Source organism: Pinus tabuliformis, chromosome 5_1 (genome assembly GCF_031772625.1).
Source record: "Pinus tabuliformis cultivar Carrire ecotype Pingquan chromosome 5_1, CPIR1, whole genome shotgun sequence".
Taxonomy (NCBI): Eukaryota; Viridiplantae; Streptophyta; class Pinopsida; order Pinales; family Pinaceae; genus Pinus; species Pinus tabuliformis.
In genome coordinates, this window is record NC_142305.1 from 291,747,799 (window position 1) to 291,760,492 (window position 12,694).

The window sequence follows — 12,694 nt, forward strand, 5'->3', positions numbered from 1 at the left end:
ACGTGGCAGTGACGTCACAGGCGGGGAGCGGTATCCAGTTTTCTCCTGCACCGCTTTTCCGTGTAGGCGGTATTAGGGGAGGGGCCTCCGAACACGCTGGGAGGTTGACACGTGGCGGGGGTACGGCAGGGAAAGCGCCATCCCCCAGACGTTAACCTCTGGCGGATTGGGGGCTCAAAACGACCGCCCACCATTGATCTGGGGTGCACACAATCTGATGGTTGGTGACAAAGGTAAGGTGACGGGGGTTAGGGATGGGACTCGCCCGTATTATTTAAACAAAAATGCGCCACAGGGGGTCATAAAATTTGGAAATGTGGGTTTTGCGGGTTATGTTTAAGTGGGGGGAAATGATAATTTAATGTTTAATAAAACATTTAAACATTAACCTTGGGAAAATTACTGCGGAGGGGTAGAAATATAAGGTTTTTAACCCAACCAGAGGTTGGATCAATTCCAGAGTTAGGACGCGGATGGGTTGATAATGGTCCCAGGTGGACTGTTATTTCCTAGAACTGTATGTACACAGCTATAGTGCTATAGGGTGGGATATGTAATTTTTTTGGGATTTTTATATAGTTTTTTTGTAGAAATTAGGGATGGGAAAGTAGCTAGGGAGCTATATAAATAGAATTAGAAGTTAATATGGGTTTGTGAGGTGAAAGTCTAAAAAAGGATAAGTTTATGAAATGAAACTTAGACATAAGAATGGGAAGGGATGTGGAGGATTGGTTTTTACACAAGAAATGTGGCTTCCTTTCATTGAAGAAAGTCAAAGCTTGACTTAGTATTTTTATAAAAATGAAGTGAAAACAGGACTTGTTGGGCAGATCCCAGGGTCCTCAAGGGGATGTTAGTAAGAAACTTTGAGGGGGAAGGTGAAAGGGAGTTAGACATGCTACCAAAGTTCTGCCATTGGACAACTGCTTTAACCTTTCTGTGATTGATGAGATGAGCTCTGATTGATAGTACAAGAGGTGATCCAAACCTTGCTTCTGCAACCTCAAAATACCTACCCAGCCTCCTACACCTAACATTTTTTCTTCTTTTTGCATGGGTGCACTTAGACTTGCAGACCCTGATTATCCTCTTTTCTTTTGACTGCCCTCCTATCTAAATCTGCCCTTATCTCTTCCAGGGACCCAGATTAAGCAGTTGGGCTCCTTCATTTCTCTACCTAGCTACTCATCTACCCATCTTAAGCTATTTGGACAGACACTTTATTCTCTATCTCTACAACAAGAAATTTAAACCTAAGGAAGCCAAGATTAAGCTGTTTGGCCTTCCCTTAACTGCGAAATCTTTCAAAAATGGAACTTTTGCATCATGGAAAAGATGAACATTTTTGGCACTTCCACTGTCAATCATGAAATATGAAACCTATTGGTATAGGAAGCTAACAGTGGCTCCACTTGGGGATGGATTTTCCTTGTGAAAAGTCAAGAACAACAGGTCAGATTACCTTGATCTTCAATTGTTGCTGTACTCTGAGAACCTCCCTTTGCTGGCTGCTTTATTTATATATATGACATCAGACTTGAAGAGCTTAGGGCCTTCACTTCGGACTTCAACTATAGGAAGCTGCTATCCAGACAGAAAACTGAAATCCTACCTACCTGCTCTGATCAGCACTTTCTTTTCTGGTTAGAGGAAATGAAATAGCCAATGCAGCCACTTAAGCATTATAAACATCAGTGCTCTGTGCTGCCTGTATTTGATGGTGTTTAAAACTAAGATCTTACAATCAAATCTGGCTTTGTTAAACTTTGAGAAGATAAGGAAACTCTTGATCTCCTTTGCTGAATCTAGAAACTGTACAAAAGGATCTTGAAAAATATATACACTACTCCTGAGCTGATTCAAACAACTGTGCAGATGTTCTGGATAGCTTTCATGCCATGAACTTGAAATATCATCCTTGTCTTCACCACCCTTCATGCTTTCAACTATTGTTTGTGATGATATTTTAACTTACTACAGGGCCTGTCTATTGCAACCATTAGTATCTTGATTTGGACCTTGATGGTCTGTTAATGGAGAAGAATTCTGATTTCTTTCCTCATTCGACCTGTCAGCTATTAGATCATAGAGAGTTTGGAAGGTCTGCTGTAATTTAATACATACAGGTACAAATGGAATTTGACTGATTCCTACCAGCTGTTCTTCTTTTTCTTTGAATAATTCAGATGATTCAAAACAAAAGGGCAAGGAACCAACTTGGATTTTTTGATCGTATGTTGCTGCTTCCACGCCTTTTTCTCCTATCTGATGTTCAATGGGATTCTGGGACTGCAAATGTAGATATGACAAATTTTGAAAAAGGATTTGATTGCTTTCCAGATGGTCAATACCAAGGCTTGTTGATATTTGATTTTTTGTAGCATGATAGTTATCTCTGATAAACTGAAAAGACTCAAAACAAAATGGTAAAGTTCCTTCACTTATTTCAAAATTTGATGCACTTTCCTACTCACTCTTATTGCTGAAGTGAACAAGCTAATTAGTACCTTGAAGCTGTTGAACTTGAATCTCTTTGTCTTTGCCCAAATTATCTTCTGATTCGTCTGCAAGGTTATTTTGGATCTGAAAAACATATTCATCATCATATTGATCATATTTTGGCACATTATTAAAAGAAACCATATTATCAAATGCGCATAGTAAATTAGGGGACTGCTCCTCCACACATTGTTCTGTGAATCTGTTTTCTGATCTATGGTTGGTTGAATTGGTAAAAATCTGTTTAGAAATGTCAACCCTTTCTTCTTGTGGAGCAAAAGTGTCATGGTGATCTAAACATTCAACTTTCATTGTGACCTTCTGCTTTAATTCCTCTACTTTCTTTATCAAGATATCAAGTTCTTCCTCTTTTTCTGCTTTCAGCTTCCTCTCCCTAACTTTCAGATTAACCTCTACATCTACTGCCATGTTCTGCATCTGTTGCATAGTGGAGGGGTTTCTCTCTCTCAAATGAAATTCTATCTCTGGATCAAATTCTCTTGGATAATGCAGTAGGGCCAAATCAGGGGGAGGTTTTATATTCAATGGTATTGAATGATAGATTTGATTGAATCTGTCTGAAAATTGTTGCACTGTCTCATCTAGATGTCTTTTTAACTGATTATATTCTTCTATGATCATGAGGAGATTGACTTTGATTATCCATCTATCAAGGAAGAGTTTGAGAAATCACTCAAGATTTGAGATGCTTGCGTGAGGCAGAGTTTTGAACCAACTCCTAACTTTGCCTTGCAAAGAAAGAGCGAAAAGCCTAATACTAACATTCTCAACATCCACTTCAAATAAGTTAAGATATTCTTCAAAAATTTGGACATGCTTTTGAGCAGTAACTCCATTCTTTACATCAAATCTTGGGAGATAGTCAGGATGATTTTTAGGCAAAGGATTGAGCATGGGAGGCAAAATGAGAGGCTTATATCTATCAAGAAATTTATGAGGCACGGGAGTATGTACAGGGATTGAATGACTGGGCTTGATATGAACATGGATAGGATGATTTGCTTTGATACTTGTTTTCTCCTTCGCTGTGTGATGATCTTCAGCAGCATTTAAAGGCTGTTGTTCTAATGTGCAAGGGGGGCTTTCCTCAACATTTTCAAAAGGAAAATCATAAAAATCAAATTTAGACTTGTACTTAAAATACAATATACACAGAAAAATTTTATGGAAGAGAAAGAACATGACCGCTTGGATAATAACCTGGGTCAACAGCCTGATCTGCTCATATATTTCTTTTGGGTTCATTTCTCCAGTGGAGTCTTTATTATGAGGATGATGTGGAGTCACCAAGTGGATAAACTAACTTTGAAGGGTCTGATCTCTGTCCACCAACACAGACCAGAGCTAAATATGAAATAAACTAAAAAAGGGGAATTTTCTTCATGAAACAAAATATTTTGAGATTTTAGGAGATTTTTTTGATTTTTTGGTATTTTTCAAAACAATTTTAAGACTTATTCGAAAGGAAAACTGATCACGAATGGGGATTTACAACAATAAACAAATTATTCTTCCCCAGTGGAGTCACCATTATGTTATCACTCAGGTTGTCCCTAAAGCTCCTTAAAGGGATACGACCGAGGTAACCACAAACCAATCTTTGGACTGCAGGTTCTAGCCCACCTGCAATCAGAGAGGGCTCGCTCTCAATGATTTAGCTTTGTTGATGATGATTTTAGGCTAGTTATTGAGTTCAAGGGGTTTTGTTTAAGTTTTGGTGGGAAGGATGATGCTTCCAAGTAGAGAGGTAGGTATAGTATGAAAGTTTCAAACCATTGGGCATGGAGTCAAGGAGTAGGACTGCTGGTGCGTTTTCTTGGTCACAAGAGGAATATGGAGCAAGATAGCAACACATGAAACAACATTCAAGCTAAATGGAGATGGATTGAAGGCTAAGTAATGAGATGCAATTAAGAATCTCTCATTCAGCTTAACAGAGGGAAGGTGAATGAGCTCTATCTAGGAGCAGTGAAGAATCCCTAGATAACTGTCAAACATGGGTGAATTAGGGGGAATATGAGCCAAATGGAATTCATATTCATTACCAATTCAGATGAAAATATAAAGAAACAACATAAATTGAGCATAGAGTGCAATTAAACAAATTCTAAGCTATTCATTTTTCCTGCTATTTTAGATGGTGACATATGTATGATATGAGCATATATCAATGGAAAACAGAGGTAGGAAACACTTATTGAGTCATGTTGTAGCACAAGAATTTCATATTCACTTTTCAACCATTAAAAAAACAACAAACGGTCCATCCTCCAAGCTTTTTAGCAGTCTTTGATTAAGGAAAACATCAAGTATACAGAGCAAGTCTCTAGTGGAGCGAATCAACCAACCAACCCTTTAGACAATGAATTAGGGTGGTTTATATATGGAAAATATCTAAAAATATCTATTACAGCAAACCTTTAAACAGGTCTGAGGGAAATGAGTTTTTTAACCTAATCTTGTCCTGAGATTAATGCAAGAAAATATCTTTGAGCTGCGCTGGAGGCAATTGTACCAAAATGAGTTAATATGGTGTCCTTATGGCTTTGTGCTGTTCATTTAGACATAATTGTGCTTTGGGCTTTGATCCCATGCTCTTGAGTGGTTTTGATGTGCATTAACTGTGATTTGAGAGCCTTAAATGGCTTCATCGCTTTCTTTGACTTTTCTTGGGGGCCTTTAATGTTCACCTGCTTTGGTATTGTCGATCTGATACTCTTTGCCGCTTCCCTGATACTCTTTGATTTAATCTGGGCTTCATATTTCCTCTGATACTCTTTCACAGTTGATTCTGGCCACTTTCTCTCCCTTGCTGTGTTTGAAATTGTCAAATCGCCCCCTTTCTGCCCTTTCAAGGCAAAAATGGCTGCTGCAAGTGCTTTTCATGGCCCCTGGAATGATATCGGTGCTGGCCGATTTGAATATGAATATAAATGAAGAAATCTTGTGAAACTGCGAATGTTTGGATTTTGCAGGTAGCCGAGCAATAGGCAGCCTTCCATCTTGATCAATTTTTCTCAGCGATGCGCGATTAGCGGTAAGCACTAATCGCGCATCGAAAACTGCCTCAGTTTTTCATTCCAGGCATCCTTTGCTGCAATTTTCACGATTTGTGCCCTTTTTGGTGATGACGTCAGCATGACGTCATCGGTGGGTCCTGGTACGACAATAACGTGGCAGGGTGACATGGCAGGGTGATGTGGCAGTGACGTCAGTGGAGGACAGGTGGTGGATGACATGGCAGTATGGCATGGTGACATGGCGGTGACATCACAGGCAGGGAGCAGTATCTGGTTTTCTCCCGCACCGCTTTTGCGCGTAGGTGGTATTGGGGGAGGGGCCTCCAAACACGCCGGGAGGCTGTCACGTGGTGGGGGTAGGGTTCGGAAACCACCCATCCCCTAGAAGTTAACCTCCGGCGAATCAGGGGCTCAAAACGACCGCCACCGTTGATCTGGGGTGCGGACAATCTGACGGTCGGCGGCACAGGTAAGGTGACGGGGGTTAGGGACGGGACTCGCCCATATTATTTAAACAAAAATGCGCCACGGGGGGTCATAAAATTTGGAAATGTGGGTTTTGCGGGTTAGGTTTAAGCGGGGGGAAATGATAATTTAATGTTTAATAAAACATTTAAACATTAACCTTGGGAAAATGACTACGGAGGGGTAGAAATATAAGGTTTTTAACCCAACCAAAGGCTGGATCAATTCCAGAGTTAGGACGCGGATGGGTTGATAATGGTCCCAGGTGGACTATTATTTCCCAGAACTGTATGTACACAGCTATAGTGCTATAGGGTCGGATACGTAATATTTTTGGGATTTTTATATAGTTTTTTTGTGGCAATTAGGGATGGGAAAGTAGCTAGGGAGCTATATAAATAGAATTAGAAGTTAATATGGGTTTGTGAGGTGAAAGTATAAAAAAGGCTAAGTTTATGAAATGAAACTCAGACATAAGAATGGGAAGGGATGTGGAGGAGTGGTTTTTACACAAGAAATGTGGCTTCTTTTCATTGAAGAAAGTCAAAACTTGACTTAGTATTTTTACAAAAATGAAGTGAAAACAGGACTTGTTGGGCAGATCCCAGGGTCCTCAAGGGGATGTTAGTAAGAAACTTTGAGGGGGAAGGTGAAAGGGAGTTAGACATGCTACCAAAGTTCTGCCATTGGACAACTGCTTTAACCTTTCTGTGATTGATGAGATGAGCTCTGATTGATAGTACAAGAGGTGATCCAAACCTTGCTTCTGCAACCTCAAACTACCTACCCAGCCTCCTACACCTAACATTTTTTCTTCTTTTTGCATGGGTGCACTTAGACTTGCAGACCCTAATTATCCTCTTTTCTTTTGACTGCCCTCCTATCTAAATCTGCCCTTATCTCTTCCAAGGACCCAGGTTAAGCAGTTGGGCTCCTTCATTTCTCTACCTAGCTACTCATTTGCCCAGCTTAAGCTTTTTGGACAGACACTTTATTCTCTATCTCTACAACAAGAAATTTAAACCTAGGGAAGCCAAGATTAAGCTGTTTGGCCTTCCCTTAACTATGAAATCTTTCAAAAATAGAACTTTTGCATCATGGAAAAGATGAACATTTTTGGCACTTCCACTGTCAATCATGAAATATGAAACCTATTGGTATAGGAAGCTAACATATCCAACGCTCGTACCTGAAATGCTATTTATAGCATTTCTTGTTGCTATTTTCAACACTCCCTCTCAACATGAAAGGCATTCAACTCGAACCAGATCTTGAACCTTTGGAATGTTCTACATGCAACACTTCTCCCAAGTGTTGTTGTTCCAGCAACTATAGGAACACAAAAATATCCAACCTGAATCAGAATGATGCCTTTGTCATCAAAGTCTCTGACTGTTATTGCCTCTGTCAACTGAAAAATCTACACCTCTATGGCCTTCAGTATCTGACTGCTCTAGCCTCTGTCACTTTGATCTCTGACTGCATCAATCACATTGATTCTTCCTATCATCATGTTCAATCGTGCTGCTCACTATTGCACTACAACTCAGTTACTGAGAAGTAAGTAACTGATCTCCCAACTGACCTCCCTGTTGGGCTAGAAACATCCTCTGATGCTGAAGCTTCCTCTGCCGCTCCATCTGCATCTGTCTCTACCCACTTATCTAGTCCTGCTACTCCTTGTTGGGGCTCCCGTAGCAAGGTCTAATCAAAGAGGTTGGGTACCTCAAGGATCCTGCCCCTATTTCAGCCTTCTTGGGACTATCACTTCACATCGCACCACCTCACACCTGGAGGTATGGCTGCATGTGATCCCTCTACCCACTTGGCTTGAAATTTCCCCCTACTGGAGGTCTATGCATGAGTGAATTCCTCCACTCAGTCTCCTCTTAGCTTCTCCAGTTGTGGTTGCTCCACAACCTCCTAAAGTTGCTTCACCAATTATGGATCCTCCACAATTGTCTGAGACTTCTTCTAGCATTGAATGTTGAGAGGTAATGGACTCTCCCTCTCAACCACCAAATCTCCAACATTTACCTTGCTCCTCAAGGCTTTGCATGCATCTTGAAACTCAAGAGCATATAGGTTCTTGACTTGCGAACCGATCTGCTTCACTTGTCTCGTGGTGATGTGTCTAGAGAAAACATTTCCCTTACTGAAGACTACATCATAGCCTTTTTCCTCCAGCATCGCGATCGATACCAAGTTCTTCTTCAGTCTTGGCACATACTTCACATCCGTCAAGGTAATGCGAGCTCCATGCTCCCTCTGAAACACAACCGTGCCTTCACCTGAAACACGATACCTTTCATCATTACCCATCTCTATGAGTATCTTGAGGTCTTTCTCCTCCAGGGTACTAAACAAAGTCTTATCATCGGTCATGTGGAATGAGGATCCACTGTTAAGAAAGCAACCACAACCCATCATCGATGAAACCATGCATGCGATGAGGGTAAAATCCAACTCAAACTGAGAGGCCAATGCCTCACCTTCAAATCCTTCCTTGGATCCCTTCTTGGATTTCTTCAATGGACAATTAGTTGCATAATGGCCCACCTCATGACAATGAAAGCATCACACTTCCGATTTGTCAATCTTCTTCCCTCCATGAGAAGAACTCGATCTGGGATGAAAATCCTTCTCCTTCCCTTTCTTTGCCTTACTCGCTAAGGCACAATTTTCTTCATCCTCCTTAGATGAAGAACCATCTCTAGTTCTTCTCCTGATCTCCTTCTGCATCAGATCTGACCACAGTCGTTCCCAATCTGGTAGTTTCTCTCTTCCATTTACCGAGTCTTGGTAGCTATGCCAACTCTTAGGAAGACAAATGAAAGAAAGACTCACCATGTCATCATCGGCTGTCGTGATTCCTACACTTCCAAGCTCATCTCTGCAGGAGGTGAGCTTGTTCAGAAATGTAGAGATCGTGTCACCATTTTCACACTTGATTTTTTGAAGCTTTTCCTTTAGCGCCAGCTTCCTCTGGTCGCTGCTATTCTGATATAGATCCTTCAATGTTTTCCACATTGAAAATGGTGTCTCCTTCCCATGGAGACTCGAGACAATATGGTCTCAAACTCCTCCAAAAGAATCCTCCTCGCTCTAGCCACACATTTCTTCCATTTCGCCAATTCTGTAGCATTAGATGTTGCTGGCTTGGGGACTTCTTGATCAATGAAGTCATTCAAACCATTGTCCTCTAATACTGCTTTCATGCGATCTTTCCAGGCTATGTAATTTGAGCTGCCATCCAAGGCATACTCGAGTCTCAAGCCTTTGAACGCCGTTGGTGAATTTTGAGATGTTATAAGAAATCAATTTTGTACCTACAATCAAGAACTTCAATACTTCGAATTTATCCCTTCACAGTATATTGTTCTATGCTTTGATCACCTTTGCTCTGATACCATGTAGAAATTCCCACTATAGATCACTCGATAATGCAATAAACTAAAGCAAAATACTTGATCTACTTCTACAAACAAACTTGCGGAAGCTTAATTGATTTTGAGCAATATCAAATAGAACACATATAACAGAGAATGAGATAGCAATCACACATGAACACAGAAGAATACTCTGGGGAAAGCCTCCACTAGAAACCCCGATCTTTGTATTATCATACAAGTGAAGATATGCCTGGATTACACAAAGCTTTAGCTCACAAGCTATCCAGCTCTTAGTACAATCCTTCATAGTTGCTCATAGACAGAATAGACAACACATATGTCTTCCTTCAGTCCTCCAAGCCTCCTATTTCCTTGCACAGCTTCTCCTGGGTCCCCCAGCTACAACCTGTGTGAATCTCACCTCACACACAACACTGACCTCTGAAATAACTGTGCAATCCCGAAGGAGATAATTCCTTCTGCATGAATGAGTTTAATATATAGGAAAATTCCTCAAACTAATAGTACAATATCCCTTCCTCTGATCTCAACTGGGTCTCTGACTAAACTGACATGCATGAGTTATTTATGAGAGAATATTCAATTATCTGAAGTGCAGCAGTTACATGCATGCATGCATTAACTAACTGAACTCACAATCAGTTCCAAAAACTGTTGGAATTAATCTAACTGGACTTAACTCAGATAACTAAGCTAACTAATTACAACTCAAAGTACAACTCATCCTGATCTCCTTAATCAAGGGATAACTTCCTCAATCAAAGCGAAAACTGCTGCATGTCTTCACATAGACTTCATGTTTGATTTTCTCCAACTAATTAACTCAAGATGAATTAATTAATTATTTTTCAAACAGCTGCTAAGATAAAATTCGAATTTTATTTCTCAATTTTAGTTCAGGGACTAACTAAAATTGGAATGTATTCTGAAATGCTATTTATAGCAATGCTATTTTTAGCATTTCTATTTTATCATTCCTTGTTGCTATATCCAACACTGGTACCTGAAATTCTATTTATAGTAATGCTATTTATAGCATTTCTTGTTGCTATTTTCAACACTCCCTTTGAACAAGAAAGGCATTCAACTCGAACCTGATCTTGAACCTTTGGAATGTTTTGCATGCAGCACTTCTCCCAAGTGTTGTTGATCCAGCAACTCTAGGAACACAAAAATATCCAACCTGAATCAAAATGATGCCTCTGTCATCAAAGTCTCTGACTGTTATTGCCTCTCTCGAATGAAAACTCTGCACCTCTGTGCCCTTCAATATCTGACTTCTCTAGCCTCTGTCACTTTGATCACTGACTGCATCAATCACATTGATTCCTCCTCTCATCATGTTGCATCGTTTTGTCCACTACTGCACTGCAATTTAGTTACTGAGAAGTAAGTAACTGATCTCCCAACTGACCTCCCTGTTGGGCTAGAAACATCCTTTGAATCTGAAGCTTCCTCTACCACTCCATCTACATCTGTCTCCACCCACTCAGCCAGTCTTGCTACTCCTCGTTGGGTCTCCCATAGCAAGGTCTAATCAAAGAGGTTGAGTACCTCAAGGATCCTGCCCCTATTTTAGCCTTCTTGGGACTATCACTTCACATCGCACCACCTAACCCCTGGAGGTATGGCTGCATGTGATCCCTCTGCCCACTTGGCTTGAAATTTCCCGCTACTGGAGGTCTCTACATGAGTGGATTCCTCCACTCAGTCTCCTCTTGGCTTCTCTAGCTATGGCTACTCCACAACCTCCTGAAGTTGCTTCACCAATTGTGGCTCCTCCACAATTGTCTGAGACTTCTTGTGGCACTGCATGTTGAGAGGTAATGGACTCTCCCTCTCAACCACCAAGTCTCCAACATTTATCTTTCTCCTCAAGGCTTTGCATGGATCTTGAACCTCAAGAGCATACAAGTTCTTGACTCGTGAACCGATCTACTTCACTTGTCTCGTGGTGATGTGTCTAAGGAAAACCTTTCCCTTACTAAAGACTACATCATAACCTTTGTCCTCCAGTATCACGATCGATACCAAGTTCTTCTTCAATCCTTGCGCATACTTCACATCCGTTAAGGTAATGTGAGATCCATGCTCCCTCTGAAACACAACCATGCCTTCACCTGAAACACGGTACTTTTCATCATTACCCATCTCTATGAGTATATGGAGGTCTTTCTCCTCCAAGGTAGTGAACAAACTCTTATCGCCGGTCATGTGGAATGAGGCTCCACTGTCAATAAACCAACCACAACCCATCATCGATGAAACCATGTATGCGATGAGGGTAAAATCCAACTCAAACTAAGAGGCCAATGCCTCACCTTCAAATCCTTCCTTGGATCCCTTCTTGGATTTCTTCAATGGACAATTAGTTGCATAATGGCCCACCTCATGACAATGAAAGCATCGCAGTTTTGATTTGTCAATCTTCTTCCCTCCATGAGAAGAACTTGATTTGGGATGAGAATCCTTCTCCTTCCCTTTCTTTGCCTTACTCATTAAGGCGCAATTTTCTTCATCCTCCTTGGATGAAGAACCATCTCTGGTGCTTCTCCTAATCTCCTCCTGCATCAGATCCGACCACAGTCGTTCCCAATCTGGCAGTTTCTCTCTTCCATTTACTGAGTCTTGGTAGCTATGCGAGCTCTTAGGAAGACCAAGGAGAGCAAGGCTCACCATGTCATCATCGGCTGTCCCGATTCCTACACTTCCAAGCTCATCTCTGCAGGTGTTGAGCTTGTTCAAAAATGTAGAGATCGTGTCGCCCTTTTCACACTTCATTTTCCGAAGCTTGCCCTTTAGTTCCAGCTTCCCGTGGCCGCTGCTGTTCTGATATAGATCCTTCAATGTTTTCCACATTAAAAACGGTGTCTCCTTCCCATGGAGACTCGAGACAATATGGTCTCAAACTCCCTCCAAAAAAATCCTCCTCGCTCTAGTCACACATTTCTTCCATTCCGCCAATTCTGTAGCATTAGCTGTTGCTGGCATGGGGATTTCTTGATCAATGAAGTCCTTCAAACCATTGTCCTCTAATATTGCATCCATGCGATCCTTTCAGGCTATGTAATTTGAGCTACCATCCAGGGCATACTCGAGTCTCAAGCCATTGAATGCCATTGATGAATTTTGAGATGTGATAAAAAATCGATTTTGTACCTACAATCAAGAACTTCAAAACTTCGAATTTATCCCTTCACAGTATATTGTTCTCTGCTTTGATCACCTTTGCTCTGATACCATGTAGAAATTCCCATTGTAGATCACCTGATAATG